The sequence below is a fragment of the Cervus canadensis genome, chromosome X (assembly GCF_019320065.1).
Source record: "Cervus canadensis isolate Bull #8, Minnesota chromosome X, ASM1932006v1, whole genome shotgun sequence".
Classification (NCBI taxonomy): domain Eukaryota; kingdom Metazoa; phylum Chordata; class Mammalia; order Artiodactyla; family Cervidae; genus Cervus; species Cervus canadensis.
Genome location: NC_057419.1, coordinates 2,421,288 through 2,445,410, shown reverse-complemented (window position 1 = coordinate 2,445,410; position 24,123 = coordinate 2,421,288). Strand labels below are relative to the sequence as shown.

The 24,123-nt window shown below is 38.1% G+C and overlaps 1 protein-coding gene across 1 annotated transcript in view; it reads right to left on the bottom strand.

Moving 5' to 3' along the window:
• Window positions 1-327: 327 nt before the first annotated feature.
• The window catches only part of NBDY (negative regulator of P-body association), a 38,305-nt gene continuing 14,509 nt past the window's right edge, over window positions 328-24,123 (bottom strand). Inside the window, exon 2 of the mRNA XM_043460116.1 lies at window positions 328-523. The gene's annotated coding sequence lies outside the window, so the exon portion shown is untranslated. The remainder of the gene's footprint in view (window positions 524-24,123) is intronic.

Below are 24,123 nucleotides of genomic sequence, written 5' to 3'. Positions count from 1 at the left end.
ACCACTGCTTGAAAGGAACCAGCTCCTCTTGGCTGGATTGGATCACAGCTCATTTCATCCCAAGTCTTGAGTGCCTTTTCGTCTGGAAAAGTGGCTTGTCTCCTACTATACACAACTGGGACATTCTCTCTGTAATTATGAATTGTTTTACATAAACTAAAAGAGAATGTCTTTGATCACTAGAGTTTGTCAGTGTTGGATTGCTTCCACTGTGATGTTCTGAAACTTTTTCACCTCAACCTATTAAAGCAGCTCATGTTAGAGACACTTCAACATGAACGTTTTACAGTTGAGACATTATATATATTTTACTGTTTATAATAAAACAGCAAAGACTTAGTGTCACCAAAAGAGAGCATTGACTGGCTGCTGCAAGGCCACCTCACAGGCATTATTTTCTTTGATGAGGTCACCACAATCCAGGCTGGGGTCTTCAATTTTAGAGATCTACAGCTTGATACTGGTCATATCCCAGAATCCATCCAAATTCAGGAGATGAAGTTTCGCTGATTATATCATAAGACTGAAAGATATAAAAGCGGACAATTTATGCATTTATATTGAGAAATGCAATAATCATACAGATTAGATATGTCTCTTGAGAAGTTAACACCCTACTTTTCCTTCTAGGCAAATTATATGGGAAGCAAAATTAGTGTATTTCTTCATTAACATTAAATCAAAGTCATAAAATGCTGATAACTGGCATCTTATTTATACCTGGTGTAAATTTGCCTGCACAATGATTTATCAGACACATAGACCAGATGTTTCCATTACCCAAGGCATTTTTTCCTGAGAAAAGTTCTAGGATGTCTACCTCTGTATTTCTTATTTTTCTAGACTGCCATAATTGATCAACTGGCCCCATTCTCATCCCATTACCCATTAACACGTTCTTTTATTCTCCAGGAAATCTGTATTTATTTACAGAAATAATACGTTTATAATTGAACAGTATATAATTCAAACAACATAGACAAAATTATCCTTGTCACCAAACTTCTACTTTTCTTCAGTTCTATTTCTAAAGGAAATCACAGATACCAGTTCTTTCTAAATCCTTTTCTATGCATTTAAATGTTCATACAGATAGTACTTACAGTAATATAAAATTTTAGACAGAATTTGAATATAAATTAGTTCATTCTGCAATTTGTTTTAATTCACTTTAATCCATTTAATAAAATATCAATGCTTTTTTTTAATCAAAATAGATCTATCTACATATTTCAACAACCTCACAATATTATACTGCATGACAGAATAGTCATTCCTCTCTCAAAAGGTATTTCTTTGAAATTTTTCTTTATAATAAAGAAGCATATTTGTCCATATGTAAGAATTTTCCCATAGATTCCATAAGTAAATTATGTGTCAAAGAGTACACACTTTAAAGTTTTAATGCTGTTAATATAAAAATACATACTTTCATAACCAGTGTATATATCACCACATCCTCCCTAAAACAGATTACATAGATTTTTGATTGTTGCAAATGTGATGTGCTAAAAATGGTATCTTAAATTGTACTTCCATGATTAATAAAGAAGTTAATTAATTGTCATTATTGGTCATTAATATTTTGTCTTCTAAGAACTGTCTGTTCCTTGAACATTTTTCTATCAAGTTATTTGTATTTTTGTGTTATATATAAAAGTGCTTTAAGGACTCAAATCAAGATGGTGGAATAGGAGGATGTGGCCCTCTTCCCATGAACATGTCAAAAACACATCTACAAGTGAAAAAAATTCTCACTGAAAACTAACTGAAGACTAGCAGAAAGACTCCTGTACAATCAAGGTTGTAAGGATTGGGTAGGAAGGGAAAAGAAATGATCAGATTAGGACTTGTGCCTCTGGGAGAAGATTCAGAGGAAAAGGGAGACTATACAGGCATAGACATTCACTGGAGAGTGCATAGTTTGAGAAACATATTGGATGACCCACCCCTGGAGTCTGACAAATGGAAGCGCCCCCTTGGCTGATTAGAGCTGACAAATGGAAGCGTCCCCTTGGCTGATTGGAGGCTCAGTGGGACTAACAAGAGGGCTGTGGGAAGCCTTGACTCTCTTTGTGATGAGCACTTGAATGCTTGCTTGCTCCCAAACACAGGCAGGGAAGGTTGAATTGAAACCACACAGGTAGTTGACTCATTTCCTGTGACCAATCTGGTATATGCCCCAGCCTGAATCAAGCAAACACTCTAGCCCTATTTGCCTCACACTGAAGCTCCCCACTAAAGCAAGAGCAGTCAGAAATGAAGAAAGAGCTCAGCCAAAAGATACCACAGTGACTCAGACACTAAGGGTGTCTGAGCAGAGACTGGGCAGCCATTGTGGTTGATAGCACAAGCAGCACATCACAGGAAGACCAAATCTCTGAAAGTGGCCAGTTCAGTACCCACACCATTACCTCTTGCCCCAGCACTGCTCTTCTCTGGGGCTAAGGGAGCCCGTGCTGGAAAGCAGAATATACACTTCAAGGGAACTGAGGTATTTCAGACTCAACCCTCGGGGCTTCTGTTCCAGCAACTTGATATCTGACCCAACCCCCAATAGGGTGGCGACAGTCACTGAACAGAGGGAAAGCCCCCCCTCGCATCTGCCCTCTGCCCTAGCCCCTGACTCTCCAGCCCCATCTTCTACCATGATGATAGATGCTAGCACACCCTGAGGAAAGATGTGACTTGTGTTCACATCAAATCTAGCTCTATCACCAAAGTCACTGGGAACACATAGACTCACACATAAGGACATCCCTTCAAAATAATTGTTTTACTTAATTTCATAGAGACAGAGAAGAATAAGCAAATTGAGAAGACAGGAATTTTTCTCAACAGAAAAAGAAAAAAAAAAAGAACCAATGAAACAGAAATAAACAATTTACTACATAAAGAGTTCAAAGCATTAGTAATAACAATGATAACTAAATTATGTAAGAGAATAGATAAGCAGAATGAAAATTTTAACAAGGAAGCAGAAAATATATATTATATATTATATATATATATTGTATATATATAAAGTAAGGAATAAGGTTTCCCTGGTGACTCAGTGGTAAAGTGTCCACCTGCCAATGAAGGAGACAGGGGTTTAATCCTTGGTCTGAGAGGATCCCACATGCTGCAGGACAACTGAGCCTGTATGCCACAAACACTGAGCTTGTGCTCTAGAAACCAGAGCCACAACTGTTGAGCCCACATGCTGCAACTACTGAAGCCCATGCACCCTAGAGCCCATGGTCTGCAACAAGAGAGGCCATGAAAATGAGAAGCACCGTAACTAGAGTAGCTCCCACTCACCACAACTAGAGAAAAGCCTATGGAGCAATGAAGACCTAGCACAAACAAAAATAAATAATTTTTTAAAGAAGTAAAAATAAAATAAGTAAAAAACACACTAGAAAGAGTGAACAGCAAACTAGGTGATACAGAAGAATGCATACAGAAGAATGCACTCCATCTAAAAGATAGAATAGAAATCAGCAGCACAACAGGAAAAAGAAAAACAAATTAAAAAAAAAAGAAACTAATTAAAATATCTGGGGGGGGGGTAACATCAAGCATACAAACACTCGCATTATAGGGGTCCCAGAAAGAGAAGAGATATATAAGGAGGTAAAAATGCATTTAATAAAATTATAGCAGAAAATTTCCCAAACCTGGAAAAGGAAAGATATTCACGTATAGGAAAACAAAGGTTTAACCCAAACAGACCCACAGCAAGACACAGTCATAATTAAAATGGCTAAAGTCAAAGATAAATAATTCTAGGCCATGGAGTAGATGAAACTGTTGGAAGATCTTACTGGAGGCCCCTTCTTTCTCAATATCCCTGGAATATGTATCCACTTGTCATCCCTCCACTAGAAGCTACTCCAAGGATATGGTATTGTGAACATATGTTTCTGGGACTATCTGGATGATCTATATACAGGACTGAACCCAATTCAAACCTTTATATACATTATAAAATTCTGGCAGCCAGTGTGGTCTGTTCATCATGTAGTGCCCAAGACAAGCCTCATATGTACTGCCAAAGTGACCTTGATAAAGGCTACGCAGATGGCTGACAAAATGACAGAGTAGAAGGACATAAGCAATGCCTTCTCATTAAAACATGAAAATCAAAGCTAATTGCTAAAGAACAATCAACAAAAACACAGGAATCTACCAAAAATTGATACCCAGTATCCAAAGACAAAACAGAAGTGGCAAGGAGACAGAGTGAAAGTCCTGAGCCTCACGTCAGGATTCCCAGCCTGGGGTTCTGTCAACAAGAGGAGACCCCAGAGAATCTGGCTTTGATGGATTCCTGATCACAGGAATTCCATGGGACAGGAAGAAAGAAAATCTGCACTATAGGAGTGGGAAAACAAGACCCTGTGAGCACCAGGACACATGGGAAAAAATCAGTGACCTCATAAGAGACTAGATCACACCTACCTGTTAATATCGAAGGGTCTGCTGTGGAACTGGGGATGTCTGTGGCTCACTGCAGGGACAAAGACACTGGCAGACGACAGTTCTGGAAAGTATTCATTGGTACAAGCCTTCCTGGAGGACATCATTTTCTACTCAAGACCTAGCCTCACCTAACAGCCTGGAGGCTTCAGTGCTGGGAACAGAGTCCCACATATCAGCTCACAGGCTGGGTAAAGCCTTCCTGAGCAGAGCTCTGCCCACCAGAGAGACAGGACCCAGCTCCAACCACCAGCAGGAAGGAACCAGATCCTCTCACCAAGAAGCCTGCAAAAGCCCCTTAGACAGCCTCATCCAGCAGAATGCAGACAACAGAAGCAAGAACTACAATCCAACAGCTTGCAGAAAAGAAACTGCAATTACAGAAAGTTAGACAAAAAGAGATGAAAGAGGAATATATCCCAAATGAAGGAACAAGATAAAACCCCAGAAGGACAACTAAATGAAGTGGGGATAGGAAATATGCTTAAAATTAATTCAGAGTAATGATAGTGAAGATAATCCAAATCTCAGGAAAAGAATGGAGGCACAGATTGTGAAAATGCAAAGATGTTTAACATGTTTAACAAAGATGCAGAAGGACTAAAAACAAACAAAGGAAACTATAAGCAAAGTGAAAAGACAACCTTCCGAATGGGAGAAAATAATAGCAAACGAAACAACTAATAAAGGATTAATTTCCAAAACATACAAGCAGCTCATACAACTCAACACCAGAAAAACAAATAACCCAATCAAAAAGTGGGAAAAAGACCTAAAACACACATCTCTCCAAAGAAGACATACAGATGGCTAACAAACACATGAAAAGATGCTCAACATTGCTCATTATTAGTGAAATGCAGATCAAAACTACAATGAGATATCATCTCACTGGTCAGAATGGCCCTCATCAAAAAGTCTACAAACAGTAAATGCTGGAAAGGGTGTAGAGAAAAGCAAACACTCTTGCACTTTTGGTGGGAATGTAAATTGATACAGCCACTATGGAAGATGGCATAGACATTCTTTAAAAAACTAGGAATAAAACCACCATATGACCCAGCAATCCCACTCCTAGGCATATACCCTGAGGAAACCAAAATTGAAAGAGACACATGTATCCCACTGTTCACTGCAACACTACTTACAATAGCTAGAACATGGAAACAACTAAGAAGTCCATCAACAGATGAATGGATAAAGATGTTGTGGCATATATACACAATGGAATATTACTCAGCCATAAAAAGGAATGCATTTGAGTCAGTTCTAATGAGGTGTATGAACCTGGAACCTATCATACATAGTGAAGTGAGTAAGAAAGAGAAAGATAAATACCATATTCTAACCGTATTCTAACACATATATACAGAATCTAGAAAAATGGTACTGAAGAATTTATTTACTGGGCAACAGTGGAGAAACAGAAATAAAGAATAGACTTATGGACATGGGGAGAGGGGAGGAGAGAGGAGAGGGTGAGATGTTTGGAATGAGTAACATAGAAACTTACATTACCATATGTAAAAGAGATAGCCAACAGGAATTTGCTGTATGGCTCAGGAAACTCAAACAGGGGCTCTGTATCAACCTAGAGGGGTAGGATGGGCAGGGAGATGGGAGGGAGTTTCAAAAGGGATAGGATATATGTATACCTATGGCTGATTCATGTTGAGGTTTGACAGAAAACAGCAAGATTCTGTAAAGCAATTATCCTTCAATAAAAAATAAATAAAAAATAAACAAAGAGATGAAATATACACTAGAAAGAATCAATATCAGAAGAACTGAGGGAGAACAGAAAAGCGAGCTGGAAGATAGAATGGTGGAAATGACTGCTGTGGGACAGAATAAAGAAAAAGGAATGAGAAAAAAAAAATGATGACAGTCTGAGACCTCTCAGTTCAGTTCAGTTCAGTGCAGCCACTCAGGGGTGTTCACTGGAAGGACTGATGCTGAAACTGAAACTCTAATACTTTAGCCACCTCGTGCAAAGAGTAGACTCATTGGAAAAGAGACCTCTAGAACAACATTGAATTTATGAACATTTGCATTATAGGGATCCCAGAAGGAGAAAAGAGAGAGAAAGGACTTGAAAAAAATACTTGGAGGAACAGAGAGTTACATTTTAATCAAACTGACAAAAATTAAAAACAAAGAAAAGATATTAAAAGCAACAAAGAAAAAGCAACAAATACCATATCAGGGAACTCCATAAGGTAATCAGCTGATTTCCCAGCAGAAACTTTGCAGGTCAGAAGGGAAAGGAATGGTATATATAAAGTGATGAAAGGGAAGAACCTACAAACCAAGAATACTCTACCTAGCAAGGCTCATATTAAGATGCAACAGAGAACTCAAAAGTTTAAAGACAAGAAAATGTTAAGAGAATTCAGCAACACCAGACTACATTTGCAACAAATGCTAAAGGAAATTCTGTAAGTAGAAAAGTCCACTACAAAAAACAAGACCATTACAAATAAAAAAGTTGATGGATAAAGACAAGAATAAAGGTAGGAAATTAACTACACAAAAATATGATATAAAAACAAGCAATTGTGAGGAGAGTGCAAATGCAGGATACTGGAAATGCATTTAAAATTAAAACACGAACAGAATGACCATCATCAAAAAAAAAAAAAAATCTACAAATAAAAAATGCTGGAGAGGATGTGGAGAAAAGGGAACACTCTTGCAATGTTGGTAAGAATATAAACTGATATAGCCACAATGGAAAACAGTATGGGAATTCCTTAGGAAACTACCATATGACTCAGAAATTCCACTACCAGGCATATACCCTGAGAAAACCACAATTCAAACAGACACATGTACCCTAGTGTTTATTGCAGCACTATTTACAATAGCCAAGACATGAAAGTAACACAGATGTAAACTGACAGATGAATGGATAAAGAAGTTGTGGTACATATATACAGTGGAATATCACTCAGCCATAAAAAGGAATAAATGTGAATCAGTTGAACTGAGATGGGCACACATATCATACAGTAGAGCATACATGTAGAATCTAGAAAACAGTACTGATGAACCTATCTTCATGGAAGGAATTGAGACACAGATGTAGCAAACAGACTTGTGGACACAGTTGGGGAGGGAGAGAATAGGACAAATTGAGAAAGTAGCATTGACACATATGCAATACCATATGTAAAATAGATAGCTGATGGAAAGCTACTATATAACACAGGGAGTCCAGTCTGGCACTGTGATGACCTAGAGGAGTGGGATGGGGGATGGGGTTGGAGAGAAGCTCAAGAGATTACACACACACACACACACACACACACACACACACACACACACACACACATATTGCTTCAGTCATGTCTGACTCTTTGCGATCCTATGGACTGCAGCTTGCCAGGCTCCTCTGTCCATGGTATTCTCCAGGTAAAAATATTGGAGTGGGTTGCCACGCCTCTCTAGAGGGGAATCCTCCCCCACCCAGGGATCAAATCCAGGTCTCCTACATCTTTCACATTGCAGAAGTTATATATATATATATATATATATATATACACACACACACACACACACACACACACACACACACACACACACACACACACACACACACACACACACACACACACACACACACACACATATATATAGTTAAGTGTCATTTGCATTGTTGTATGTTAGAAACTAACACAATATTGTAAAGCAATTGTCCTTCAATTAAAAAACAAATTAAAGATCAATAATTTAAAACAATCCCATTTATATATAGACTGCTATATTAATACTTCATAGTAACCACAAACTGAAAATCCACACTAAATATACATACAAAAAAGAAAACAAACACTCCAAACACAAAACTAAGTTTAAACATCAAATCAAAACTGAAGAGAACAAAAGAGGAAGGGAAGAAAAAGACCTACAAAACAAATTGAAAAAAATTAACAAAACTAACAAAATGGCAATGCAAACATATATATTAACAAAAGGGTGGTAGAAACATACATATCAATAAATACCTTAAATGTAAATAGATTAAATGTTCAATCAAAATACACAGACTGGCTGAATAGATACAAAAACAAGACCCATATATATACTGCCATAAGACAAAATAGACCTTAAAATAAACTGTTTTAAGAAACAAAGAAGGAAACTACATAAAAATCAAGGGGTCAATTCAAGAAGAAGATTGTAAGTTGAAAACATATATGCACCCAACATGGGCTTCCCTGGTGGCTCAACATAAAGAATCCACCTGCAATGCAGAAGACGCAGGAGACCCAGATTTGATCCCTGGGTGGGAGAGATCCCCTGGAGAAAGGCATGGCAACCCACTCCAGTATTCTTACCTGGAGAATCCCATGGACAGAGGAGCCTGGCAACCTACAGTCCATAGAATCACAAAGAGTCAGACATGGCTGAAGCAACTGAGCATGCACGCATGCACCCAACATAGAATCCCAATGTATGAGGCAAAACCTAACAGCCAGTAAACAAGAAGTCAACAGTAACACAATAATAGTGGCATTTTCGTCTTTAACATCCCATTTTCATCAATGGAAGATTAGTCACACAGAAGATCAATAAGGAAATAAAGGCTTTAAATGACATTAGATCAGATGTACTTAATTGATATTTAGAGGATATTGCATCTAAAAGCAGAGGGATACACTTTCTTCTCAATTGTACACAGAACATTCTCCTGGATAGATCACATCTTGGGACCCAAATCAAGCATTGGTAAATTTAAGAAAGTTGAAATCATTTAAAAATATTTATTTATTTATTTTAATTATAGGATAATTAAAATAGTGTGATGGTTTTGTCATATATCAGTATGAATTAGCCATAGGTATACATGTGTCTCTGCCATCCTGAACCCCCCTCCACCTCCCTTCCAACCCTATCCTTCCAGGTTGCCACAGAGCACCAGTTTAGGGTGCCCTGCTTCATACATCAAGCTCGCACTGGTCATCTATTTTACATATTGTAATGTCTATGTTTCAATGCTATTCTCTCAAATCATCCCACACTCTCCTTCTACCATTGAGCTTTTGCACAAAGAAGGAAACTACAAGCAAGGTGAAAAGACAGCCCTCAGAATAGGAGGCAATAATAGCAAATGAAACAACTGACAAAGAATTAATCTCCAAAATATACAAGCATCTCATGCAGTTCAATACCAGAAAAATGACCAACCCAATCAAAAGGTGAGCAGACCTAAACAGACTTTTTTCCCAAAGAATACACACAGATGGCTAATAAACACATGAAAAGATGCTCAACAGCACTCATTATTCAGTTCAGTTCAGTTCAGTTCAGTTGCTCAGTCATGTCTGACTCTTTGTGACCCCATGAATCACAGCACGCCAGGCCTCCCTGTCCATCACCAACTCCCAGAGTTTACTCAAACTCATGCCCATCAAGTCGGTGATGCCGTCCAGCCATCTCATCCTCTGTCGTCCCCTTCTCCTCCTGCCCCCAATCCCTCCCAGCATCAGGGTCTTTTCCAATGAGTCAACTCTTCGCATCAGGTGGCCAAAGTATTGGAGTTTCAGCTTCAACATCAGTCCTTCCAATGAACACCCAGGACTGATCTCCTTTAGGATGGACTGGTTGGATCTCCTTGCAGTCCAAGGGACTCTCAAGAGTCTTCTCCAACACCACAGTTCAAAAGCATCAATTCTTCAGTGCTCAGCTTTCTTTACAGTCCAACTCTCATATCATACATGACTGCTGGAAAAACCATACCTTTGCTGGACAGACCTTGTTGGCAAAGTAATGTCTCTGCTTTTTAATATGCTATCTAGGTTGGTCATAACTTTCCTTCCAAGGAGTAAGCGTCTTTTAATTTCACTCATTATTAGAGAACTGCAAATCGAAACCACAGTGAGGAATCATCTTACACTGGTCAGAATGGCCATAGTTGAAAATTCTATAAACAATAAATGATGGAGAGGGTGTGGAGAAAAGGGAACCTTTTTACACTGTTGGTGGCAATGCAAACAGATAAAATCACTATGCATAACAGTATGGAAATTCCTTTAAAAATTAGGAATAAACTACCATATGACCCAGCAATCCCACTACTTGGCATATACCCCGCAGAAACCAGAATTGAAAAAGACATATGTTCCCCAATGCTCATTCCAGCACTATTTACAAAAGCTAGGACATGCAAACAACCTAGATGTCCATTGGCAGGTGAATAGATAAGGAAGTTGTGGTACATATACACAATGGAATATTACTTAGCTACAAAATGGAATGCATTTGAGTCAATTCTAATGAGGTGGATGAACCCAGAGCCTGTTATACAGAGTCAAATAAGTCAGAAAGAGAAAGACAAATACCATATATTAAAACATATATGAAATCTAGAAAGGTGGTACTGATGATCCTACCTACAGGGCAGCAAAGGAGACATGATGTAAAGAAAAAGCTTTTGGACTCAGTGGGAAAATTGAAATCTTATCAAGAATATTTTTCAATCACAGAATTATTGAGATTAGAAATCAACTGCCAGGAAAAAGAAACTGTAAAAACTACAAATACGTGGAGGGGAAGCAATATACTACTAAAACAATCAATAGATCACTGAAGAAATCAAAGGAAATTTTTTAAAATAAACAGAGACAAAAGGAAATGAAAGCACAATGATCCAAAATCTATGGGATGTGGCAAAGCAGTTTTAACAGGGATGTTTATAGAAATACAACCTTACTTCAGGAAACAAGAAAAACCTCAAATAAACAACCTAACCTTATGGCTAAAGATACTAGGGGAAGAGAAAAAACAAAACCTCAAAATAGTAAAGGGAAAGAAACCATAAAGATTAGAGAAGAGATCAAAGAAATAGAGATGGAGAAAACAACAGAAAAGATCAATGAAAGTACAATCTGACTCTGAAAAGATAAACGAAACTGATAAACCTATAGCCAGATTCATCAAGAAAAGAGTGAACAAATCAGTAACATTAGAAATGTTATTGAATTTCAATAGAAATGAAAAAGGAGAAGCTACAACAGACATCACAGAAATACAAAGGATCATAAAAGATACCACAAGTAACTATAAGTCAATAAAATGGACAACCAGGAAAAAAATGGACAGATTCTTAGAAAGGTACAGTCACCCAAGACAGAACCAAGAAGAACTAGAAAATATGAACAGACCAATCACAAGTACTGATATTGAAAGTGTGACTTTAAAATCTCCAATGAACAAAAGTGGCTTCAGAGGTTAATTCTCTCAAGCATTTATGGAAGAGTTAACACCTACCCATCTGAAACTATTCCAAAAATTTGAAAATAAGTAATACTTCCAAATTCATTCTATGAGGCTACCATCACCCTGATATCAACATGAGACAAAGATAACACAAAAAAGATTATCACAGGCCAATATCAGTGATGAATATGGATGCAAAGATTCTCAACAAAACACTGGCAATCCAAATCCAACAATACATTAAAATAATCAGACACCATTATGAAGTGGAATTTTCCTCAGGGATACAAAGATTTTTCAATATTTGCAAATCAACCAGTGTGATATACTGTATCAATAAACTGAAAAGCAAAAACCATATGATCATGCAAATAGATAGAGAAAAACCTTTTGACAAAATTCAACACCCAATTATGATAAACTCTCTAGAAGGCGGACACAGAGGAAACCTACCTCAACATAATAAAGGCCATGTATGACAAACCTACAGCTAACATCATATTCAATGGTGAAAAGCTGAAAGCATTTCCTCTAAGATGAGGAACAAGACAAGGAGACCACCCTCATCAGTTTTATTCAACAGAGTTTTGGAAGTCCTTGTCAAAGCAATCAGAGAAAAAGAAGAAATAAAGTACTGCAAACTGGAAAATCAGAAGTAAAACTGTCACTGTTTGTTGAAGGCTTTAAACCATACACAGAAAATCCCAAAAGATGGCACCAGAAAACTAGTGGAGTTCACCAGTGAATTGAGTAAAGCTGCAGGATTTAAAATTAATACAGACAAATCTGTTGCTTTTCTATACACTAACAGTTGAAGATCAGACAGAGAAATAAAAGAAACAACCCCATTTACCATCACATCAATAACAGTAAAATGTCTAGGATTAAACTGATCTAAGGCCAGTACTCTGAAAGTAAGGCAAAGGCCAGTACTCTGAAAACTATAAGATCTCAATGAAAGAAACTAAAGATGACACAAACAAATGAAAAGATACATCATGCTCCTGAATCAGAAAAATCAATATTGTCAAAATAACTAAACTACCCAAAACAATCTACAGAATCATTGCAATCCCTATCAAATTATCAATGGCATTTTTCACAGAACTGGAATAAAAACATTAAAATTTGTATGGAGATATGAAAGACTCTGTGAGCCAAAGTAATCTTAAGAATGAAATTCAGAGCTGGAGGAAATCAGGCTCCCTGACTTCAGACTCTACTACAAAGCTACAGCTATCAAAAGAGTATGGTACTGACAGAAACAAAAAAATAGATTAATGGAACAAACAGCTGAAAATAAACTCACACATCTATGGCCAATTAATCTATGACAAAGGAGGTTAAGAATATACAATGCAGAAAAGACAATCTCTTCAATAAGTGCTGGGAAAACTGGACAGCTACATGTAAAAGAATGGAATTACACTAACACCCTACACGAAAATAAACTCAAAATGGATTAAAGACCTAAAGGTTGGGTGGAATATTATAAAACTCTTAGAAGCAAACCCGAGTAAGACACTCTTTGACATAAACTGCAGTAATATCTTGGGGAACCCACCTCCTAGAAAAATAAAAAGAAAAATGAAAAGAAACTATTTGGACCTCATTAAACTCACGAACTTTTGCACAGATAAGGAAATCATTAACAAACTGTAAAGGAAAACCATAGAATGGGAGAAATATTTGCAAATGAAGCAAATAACAGGGATTATTCTCTAAAATTTACAAAGAGCTCATGCGGCTCAATAAATCTCATACACACACAACTCAGTTGGAAAAAAAAAAAAAAGAGCAGATGACCTAAAAAGATATTTCTGCAAAGAACACATACAGATGGCCAAGAAGCACAGAAAAGATGCTTAACATCACTAAAAATTAGAGAAATGCAAACCAAAACTACAATGAGAAAAACACCATTTATAGTTTGATAGGGTTTGCACTGTATCTGAGGATTGCTTTGGGTAGTATAGTCATTTTTGCAATATTGATTCTTTCGATCCAAGAACATGGTGTAGCTTTTTTCCATCTGTTAGTGTTGTCTTCTATTTCTTTCATCAGTATATTATAGTTTTCTGCATACAGGTCTTTAGGTAGGTCTATTCCTAGGTATTCTATTCTTTTTTAGAAATGGTGAATTAGATTGTTTCCTTAATTTCTCTTTCTGATTTTTCATTGTTAGTGTATAGGAATACAAGGGATTTCTGTGGATTAATTTTGAATCTAGTGACTTTACTACATTCACTGGTTAGATCTAGTAATTTTTTGGTTTCCTTCATCTTTAGGATTTTCTATGCATAGTATTATGCCATCTGCACACAGTGAGAGTTTTACTTCTTTTCCAATCTGGCTTCCTTTTATTTCTTTTTCTTCTCTGATTGCTATGGCTAGGGCTTCCAAAATAGAACTACAACAAAATTTTTCACAATTTGTATGGAAAAACACAAGACCCCAGATGAAGCAAGGCATGCTGCAGTTCATGGGGCCACAAAGAGTCAGACAAGACTGAGCAAACGAACAACAACAACAAAGCCAAAGCAATCTTGAGAAAGAAAAACAGAGCTGAAGGAATCAACTCTTTTGACTTCAGACTATACTACAAAGCTACAGTCATCAAGACAGTAGGGTACTGGCATAAAAACAGAAATATACACCAATGGAACAAGATAGAAAGCCCAAAGATAAACACACACTTATGGGCACCTTATCTTTGACAAAGGAGGCAAGATCATACAATGGAGAAAAGACAGCCTCTTCAATAAGTGGCGCTGGGAAAACTGGAGAGCTACATGTAAAAGAATGAAACTAGAACCTCCTAATATTACACCATACACAAAAATAAACTCAAAATGGATTAAAGACTTAAATGTAAGGCCAGAAACTATGAAGCTCTTAGAGGAAAACATAGGCCATACATTCCTTGACATAAATCATGCCAAGATCCTTTATGACCCACCTCTTAGAGTAACAGAAATCAAAATAAAGATATACAAATAGGACCTAATTAAACTTAAAAGCTTTTGCACAGCAAAAGAAACTATGAACAAGGTGAAAACACAACCCTCAGAATACGAGAATAGTAAATGAAAAAACTGACAAAGGATTAATCTCTAAAATATACAAGCAGCTCATCAGCTCAGTACCAGGATAACAGACAACCCAATCAAAAAGTAGGCAAAATCCCTAAGTAGATAAGCAGGCATTTATCCAAAGAAGACATACAGATGGCTAATAAATGTATGAAAAGATGCTCAACACTGCTCATTATTAGAGAAATGCAAATCAAAACTACAATGAGGTATCACTTTACACCAATAAAACTGAGAATAAAACTACCATATGAACCAACAGTCCCGGTACTGGGAATATACACTGAGGAAACCATAATTCAAAAAGACACATGTACCCCAATGTTCATTGCAGCACTATTTACAATAGCTAGGACATGGAAGCAACCTAGATGTCTACTGATAAATGAATGGACAAGGAAGCTGTGGTACATACATATACAATGGAGTATTATTCAGTCATAAAAGAATGCATTTGAGTCATTTCTAATGAAGTGGATGATCCTAGAGCTTATTATACAGAGTGAAGTAAGTCAGAAAGTGAAAAAGAAATATTGTATATTAACACATATATGTGGAGTCTAGAAACATGGTACTCACGAACATATTTCCACGGCAGCAATGGAGACACAGACATAGAGAACAGATTTTTGGACAGAAAGGAGGAAGGAGAAGGTAGGACAAATAAAGAGTAGCATTGAAACATATACTTTACTATATGGAAAATAGATAGCCAGTGGGAATTTGCTGTATGACCGAGGGAGCTCAAACCTGGTGCTCTGTGACAACCTAGAAGGGTGGTATAGGGTGGGAGGTGAGCAGGAGGTATAAGAGGAAGGGGACATATGTAGGCCTATGGATGAAACATGTTAATGTATGGCAGAAACCAACACCATATTGTACAGCAATTATGCCCCAATTAAAAATCAATAAATTAAAAAAAAACTACAATGACATATCACCTCATATCATATCACATATCACCTCACAACAGTAAGAATGACCATCATTAAAAAATCTACATCATTAAATGCTGGAGAGGGTGTAGTCAAAAGGCAACCTTCTTTCACTGCTGGAGGGGATATAAATTGGTTCAGCCACAGTAGAGAATAATATGGAAGTTCCTCAAAAAACTAAAAACAGAGCCAACACATGCTATTGCAATTCCACTCCTAGGCATATATCCAAAGAAAACCATGGTTCAGAAGGATACATCCACACAGTGTTCTTTGCAGCCCTGATATGGAAGCAACCTAAATGTCCATCAGCAGAGGTATGGATAAAGAAGATGTGGTACACATATACAAGGGGATAATACTTAGCCATTAAAAAGCACAAAATAATGCCATTTTAAGCAACAAGACCTGGAGATTATCATACTAAATGAAGTAAGTCAGCCTGAAAAAGACAAATATATATTAGTATTATTGCTTATATGCAGAATCTTAAAAAAAAAAATGATACAAACGAACTTATTTATGAAACAGAAACACACTCACAGACTTAGAGAACAACATTATAGTTATCAGGGGGAAGGGTGCAGGGCAGAGATAGACTGGGCATTTGGGATTGACATGTACACACTACTATATATAAAATATATAACCAACAAGGACCTACTGTATAGCACAGGGAATGCTGCTGAATATTTTGTAATAACCTAAATGGGGGAAAATGAAAAATAATAACTGCATGTTTATATATAATGGAATCACTTTACTATCCAACTGAAACACAACATTGTTAATCAACTATGCTTCAATATAAGGTAAAAGTTTTTAAAAAAGAAAAAAATTATAAAGGTAGCAAGAGAAAAACAGATTTATATACAAGGAACCCCTCATAAGGCTATCAGCTGATTTTTCTGCACAAACTTAACGAGGCGGAAAGGAGTGGCATGAAATATTTAAAGTGTTAAAACGAAAAAACTGCAACCTAGGATTATCTACCCAGCAAGATTATGACTTAGAACTGAAGAAGAGATAAAGAACTTCTCTGAGAAGAAATAAATAAGATTTCTTCTGTACTAAAACCAACATAGAAGAATGTTAACATGTATTATCTAAGTAGAAAAGAAAAGGCTTTAACAAGAAGTACCTAGACAAAATGAAAAATCCCACTACTAAAGGCAAATATATGGCAAAGACTGAGATTCCACCTCTTAAATCAGCCAGTATGAAAATTAAAAGTAAAAATAAAATGCAAAATCAAATATAACTGTAATAATCAGTAAAGGGACAACATAAAGATGTAAAATGTAACAACAAAAACTTAAAGTATAGTGGAAGATAGTAATATTAATAAATTTAGGTCCTTTAGTACTTGCTTCAAGTTCAAGCACTTCCTGTTTAAAACAAGTAGATACAGTAATAGATAAACACATATGAATCCCATGGTAGGCACAAATAAAAAAATCTATGATACATTCACAAAAACAAATGAGAAAGGAATGCAAGCATACCACTAAAGAAAATCATTGAATTACAAAATAAGAAAAAGGAAGAACTACAAAAAACTGGAAAAACATGTAACTAAATGGCAATAAGTACATAATATCAATAATTATTTTATGTCAAAAGACATACATGCGTGCTAAGTCGCTTGAGTCATGTCTGACTCTGTGCGACCCTATGGACTGTAGCCCTCCAGGATCCTCTGTTCATGGGACTCTCCAGGCAAGATACTGGAGTGGGTTGCTGTGACCTTCTCCGGGGGATCTTCCTAATCCAGGGATCAAACAGTTGTGAAGGAATACATTGGTGATGCAGGGGAGAAGAATAGATGGGTTAATGTTCTTACAATGTAAAATAGTTAGGTGAAGGGCAGGTAACAAAAGGACTTCAAAGGAGGTGAAGCAGCTACTTGAGAAACGGTTGAGTCTGATTAGACTTCAGGAGCACTTCTACTGCAAGAGGTACAAAAAAGGTTAAAGAAGAATTCACAATTTTCTCATTGGTGTTCACCAAAAAAGCAGTGACCATAATTCAGTTCAGTTCAGTTGCTCAGTCGTGTCCGACTCTTGTGATCCCATGAATCACAGCACGCCAGGCCTCCCTGTCCATCACAAACTCCCGGAGTTTACTCAGACTCATGCCTGACGGTGATGCCATCCAGCCTTCTCATCCTCTGTCGTCCCCTTCTCCTCCTGCCCCCAATCCCTCCCAGCATCAGGGTCTTTTCCAATGAGTCAACTCTTTGCATGAGGTGGCCAAAGTACTGGAGTTTCAGCTTCAGCATCAGTCCTTCCAATGAACATTCAGGACTCATCTCCTTCAGGATGGACTGGTTGGATCTCCTTGCAGTCCAAGGGACTCTCAAGAGTCTTCTCCAACACCACAGTTCAAAAGCATCAATTTTTCGGTGCTCAGCTTTCTTCACAGTCCAACTCTCACATCCATACATGACCACTGGAAAAGTCATAGCCTTGACCAGATGGACCTTTGTTGGCTAAGTAATGTCTCTGCTTTTTAATATGCTATCTAGGTTAGTCATAACTTTCCTTCCAAGGAGTAAGCATCTTTTAATTTCATGGCTGCAGTCACCATCTGCAGTGACTTTGGAGCCCCCCAAAAAATAAAGTCTGACACTGTTTCCACTGTCTCCCCATCTATTTCCCATGAGGTGATGGGACCAGATTACTCTAACAGAAATGGGGTATCCCTTTGCCACAGGATCCAGATGCTGACTATAATACACTGTGGATCTATGGTGAATCCTGTTTAGAGGTGAGTACCCCAAGGGCATCCCCTATCTTTTCATATAGAGACAGGGAAAAATATGATAATTAGAATGCCCAAGTTTAGGTGGGTTCATCAAATTCTACCTTAAGGCTTTGAAAGCTTCATGATCCAGTTCTCCTATAAAACTGGGTCAAAATTGTTACAGCTGAGTAAAAATGTGGACATTTGGCCATAAGAGAGAAACTGCAATCCAATATCAGCAACAACTAACCAGAGAAAACCTTGGTGTTGGTGCATTGTATGAGGTTTTAGAAAAATTAGGGCAACATAAAGTCTATCTAAATCTAGCTGAAACCATTTTTCTGACATCAGAAACCCTTTCTGAGGAATTCAAGCCTCGGAGCAGCATTTAAGATAGCTTTCTCAAACATGGATTTGGGAAAACTGCGATTTTTCTTTTGCAGCATTATGACATTTTAAGGTTAAAAGCTTTAGCAAGTGGATGCTGTCTTTCTGTGAGGAGGCATGAGAAAGAGAGCAAAGAAGCATATCATCTATATATTAAAACAAAGTAAAACCTCTATGGAGAGGGGAGGAGCCAAGATGGCAGAGGAATAAGACGGCGAGACCACTTTCTCCCCTACAAATTCATCGAAAGAACAATTCAATGCAGCGCAAACTTCACAAAACAACTTCTGATCACTAGCTGAGGACATCAGGCGCCCAGAAAAGAGCCCATTGTCTTCGAAAGGAGGTAGGACAGAATATAAAAGGTAAAAAGAGAGACAAAAGAGCTAGGGACGGAGACCCATCCCAGGAAGGGAGTCTTAATAGAGGAAGTTTCCAAACACCAGGAAACCCTCGCCCTGGCGGGTCTGGGGGAAGTTTACAAATCTCAGAGGGCAACCTAACTGGGAGGAAAATAAATAATAAATAAATAAACCCCACAGATTACGTGCCTAAAAGCAACTCCCAGCAGAAAAGTACCCCAGACGCCCGCATCCGCCACCAGCAAGTGGGGGTGGAAGGGAGAGGAGCGGGCGGCATTGTTTAGGGTAAGGACCAGGCCTGAGTGCCCTGAGGGCAATCAGAGGGAGCTTTTGTGAGATACCAACTTAAACTGTGGGACAGCAAAAGAGAGAGAGAAAATTAACCGGCCTGAACACACTGCCAGCCGTTCGCAAAACAAAGGGTCTGAGCAAGTCCAGAGGAGCTAGCCAGCTGCGGACTGGCCCAGCCCCACCAGAGGCAGGAGGCAGGGGGGAGGGGAAAGGGGCAAACTCGGCCCCAAAGACGGCATCCCCTACCACACTGCAAACAGGCCTCCAGTTTCTAACCAAAGACTTCCTGAGATTCTGGATGGTCGACATCCGCTGGGAGGGTCGCAGCTAAACACAGGACGCACACACCCAACCGGCGCGGGGGAAACTAAGGCTGGGGCCACGGAGGGGAGAAGGCGCACCGCACCCGGGGAGAGTGCGCCCATCAAGCTCCTGGCTGCCTGAGCTGCTCGGGCTGGGGAAGGCACAAAACGCAGGCGCGATCGAGTCAGTGCTTTTGTGGAGTACCCAAAAACTGGAACCGCATGCAATGCAGGGCATGCTCCATAGACAGCAGCCGGGAGCATGAGCAGCACAGAAGGGGAAAGCAGCGCCCCCCCCCACCCCCGCCCGCAGCGCTTCAGGAACTAGTGAACCTGAACAAGAGACCACCTCCGCCCGCCTATGTCAGGGTGGAAATTAGGCACTGAAGAGACCCACAAACAGAAGCCAAATAAACAAAGGGAACCGCTTCAGAAGGGACCGGTGCAACAGATTAAAATCCCTGTAGAGAACACTGACTACACCGGAAGGGGCCTATAGATATAGAGAAGTGTAAGCTGGAACGAGGAGCTATCTGAAACTGAACCGAACCCACACTGACCGCAACAGCTCCAGAGAAATTCCAAGATATATTTTCACTTTTTTTTTTAATTAAAAAAAAATTTTTTTCTTTTCTTTTCTTTTTTATTTTTTCCCTTTTATTTTCTTTTAAAATCCCCTATCACTCCCACATTACTCCTTAACTTTCACTTTCATAGATTTTTACGATTTTTTTAATTAGGAAAAAAATTTTTTTTCTTGTTTTTTTTTTTTTTCTTTTTCTCTTATTTTCTTTTAAAGTCCTCTATTACTCCTCTACTACTCCTTAATGTTCATTTTAATTTCACTATAATCTTGCAAAAAAAAGGAGAAGCCCTATTTTAAAACCGAACTTCATATACATTTCTAAAATTTTTGTGTTTTTGTTTTTAACATTGTATTTTTAAGAGTCTAACCTCTACTCTAGATTTTTAATCTTTGTTTTTCAGTATGTGATATAAATTTTGGACATTTAAGAAGCCAATATTCAGTTCTCATTTTTACTCAGGAGGGTGTTGATTACTCTCCCCCACTTTTGACTCTCTGTTTTCTACCTCAGAACACCTCTGTTTCCTCCTTTCCCCTCTCTTCCCAATCCAATTCTGTGAATCTTTGTGGGTGTTTGGGCTACGGAGAACACTTTGGGAACAGACAACTATGTAGATCTGTCTCTCTCCTCTTGACTCCCCCTTTTTCTCCTCCTGCTCATCTCTATCTCCCTCCTCCCTCTCCCCTTTTTCATGTAACTCTGTGAACCTCTGTGGGTGTCTCTCACGGTGGAGAATCTTTTCACCATTAACCTAGAAGTTTTATTATCAGTGCTGTATAGTTGGAGAAGTCTTGAGACTACTGGAAGAATACAACTGAAATCCAGAGGCAGGAAACTTAAGCCCAAAACCTGAGAACACCAGAAAACTCCTGACTACATGGAACATTAAGTAATAAGAGACCATACAAAAGCCTCCATACCTACACTGAAGCCAACCACCACCCAAGAGCCAGTAAGTTTCAGAGCAAGACATACCAAGCAACTTCCCCAGCAACACAGGAACATAGACCTGAGTGTCAACATACAGGCTGCCATAGTCACACCTAACACATAGACCCATCTCAAAACTCATTACTGGGCACTCCATTGCACTCCAGAGAGAAGAAATCCAGTTCCACGCACCAGAACACCGATGCAAGCTTCCCTAACCAGAAACCTTGACAAGCCAATCGTCCAACCCCACCCACTGGGTGAAACCTCCACAATAAAAAGGAACCACAGACCTCCAGAATACAGAAAGCCCACTCTAGACACAGCAATCTAAACAAGATGAAAAGGCAGAGAAATGCCCAACAGGTAAAGGAACATGAAAAATGCCCACCAAGTCAAACAAAAGAGGAGGAGATAAGGAATCTACCTGAAAAAGAATATAGAATAATGATAATAAAAATGATCCAAAATCTTGAAAACAAAATGGAGTTACAGATAAATAGCCTGGAGACAAAGAATGAGAAGATGCAAGAAATGTTTAATAAGGACCTAGAAGAAATAAAAAACAGTCAATTAAAAATGAATAATGCAATAAATGAGATCAAAAACACTCTGGAGGGAACCAAGAGTAGAATAACGGAGACAGAAGATAGGATAAGTGAGGTAGAAGATAAAATGGTGGAAATAAATGAAGCAGAGAGGAAAAAAGAAAAAAGAATAAAAAGAAATGAGGACAAACTCAGGGACCTCTGGGACAATGTGAAATGCCCCAACATTCGAATCATAGGACTCCCAGAAGAAGAAGACAAAAAGAAAGGCCATGAGAAGATACTCGAGGAGATAATAGCTGAAAACTTCCCTAAAATGGGGAAGGAAATAGCCACCCAAGTCCAAGAAGCCCAGAGAGTCCCAAACAGGATAAATCCAAGGCAAAACACGCCAAGACACATATTAATCAAATTAACAAAGATCAAACACAAAGATGAAATATTAAAAGCAGCAAGGGAGAAACAACAAACAACACACAAAGGGATTCCCATAAGGATAACAGCTGATCTATCAATAGAAACCCTCCAGGCCAGAAGGGATTGGCAGGACATACTTAAAGTAATGAAAAAGAATAACCTACAACCTAGATTACTGTACCCAGCAAGGATCTCATTCAGATATGAAGGAGAATTCAAAAGCTTTACAGACAAGCAAAAGCTGAGAGAATTCAGCACCACACCAAACCAGCTCTTCAACAAATGCTAAAGGATCTTCTCTAGACAGGAAACACAGAAAGGTTGTATAAACTTGAACCCAAATCAACAAAGTAAATGGCAATGGGACCATACCTATCAATAATTACCTTAAGTGTAAATGGGTTGAATGCCCCAACCAAAAGACAAAGACTGGCTGAATGGATACAAAAACAAGACCGCTATATATGCTGTCTACAGGAGACCCACCTCAAAACAAGAGACACATACAGACTAAAAGTGAGGGGCTGGAAAAAAATATTTCATGCAAACGGAGACCAAAAGAAAGCAGGAGTCACAATACTCGTATCAGATAAAATAGACTTTCAAATAAAGGTTGTGAAAAGAGACAAAGAAGGACACAACATAATGATCAAAGGATCAATCCAAGAAGAAGATATAACAATTACAAATATATATGCACCCAACATAGAAGCACCACAATATGTAAGGCAAATGCTAACAAGTATGAAAGAGGAAATTAATAGCAACACAATAATAGTGGGAGACTTTAATACCCCACTCACAACTATGGATAGATCAATTAAACAGAAAATTAACAAGGAAACATAAACTTTAAATGACACAATGGACCAGCTAGACCTAATTGATACCTATAGGACATTTCACCCCAAAACAATCAACTTCACCTTTTTCTCAAGTGCACACGGAACCTTCTCCAGAATAGATCACATCCTGGGCCATAAATCTAGTCTTGGTAAATTCAAAAAAACTGAAATCATTCCAGTCATCTTTGCTGACTACAGTGCGGTAAGATTAGATCTCAATTACAGGAAAAATATTGTTAAAAATTCAAACATATGGAGGCTAAATAACATGCTTCTGAATAACCAACAAATCATAGAAGAAATCAAAAAAGAAAATATGCACAGAAATGAAGGAAAATGAAAACACAACAACCCAAAACCTATGGGACACTGTAAAGCAGTGCTAAGGGTTCATATCAATACAGGCTTACCTCAAGAAACAAGAAAAAAGTCAAATAAATAACCTAACTTTACACCTAAAGCAACTAGAGAAGGAAGAAATGAAGAACCCCAGGGTTAGTAGAAGGAAAGAAATCTTAAAAATTAGGGCAGAAATAAATGCAAAAGAAACTAAAGAGACCATAGCAAAAATTAGCAAAGTTAAAAGTTGGGTTTTTGAAAAAATAAACAAAATTGACAAACCATTAGCAAGACTCATTAAGAAACAAAGGGAGAAGAACCAAATTAACAAAATTAGAAATGAAAATGGAGAGATCACAACAGACAACACTGAAATACAAAGGATCATAAGAGACTACTACCAGCAGCTCTATGCCAATAAAATGGACAACTTGGAAGAAATGGACAAATTCTTAGAAAAGTATAACTTTCCAAAACTGAACCAGGAAGAAATAGAAGATCTTAACAGACCCATCACAAGCACAGAAATCAAAACTGTAATCAAAAATCTTCCAGCAAACAAAAGCCCAGGACCAGATGGCTTCACAGCTGAATTCTACCAAAAATTTAGAGAGGGGCTAATACCTATCTTACTCAAACAATCGATAGATTCAATGCA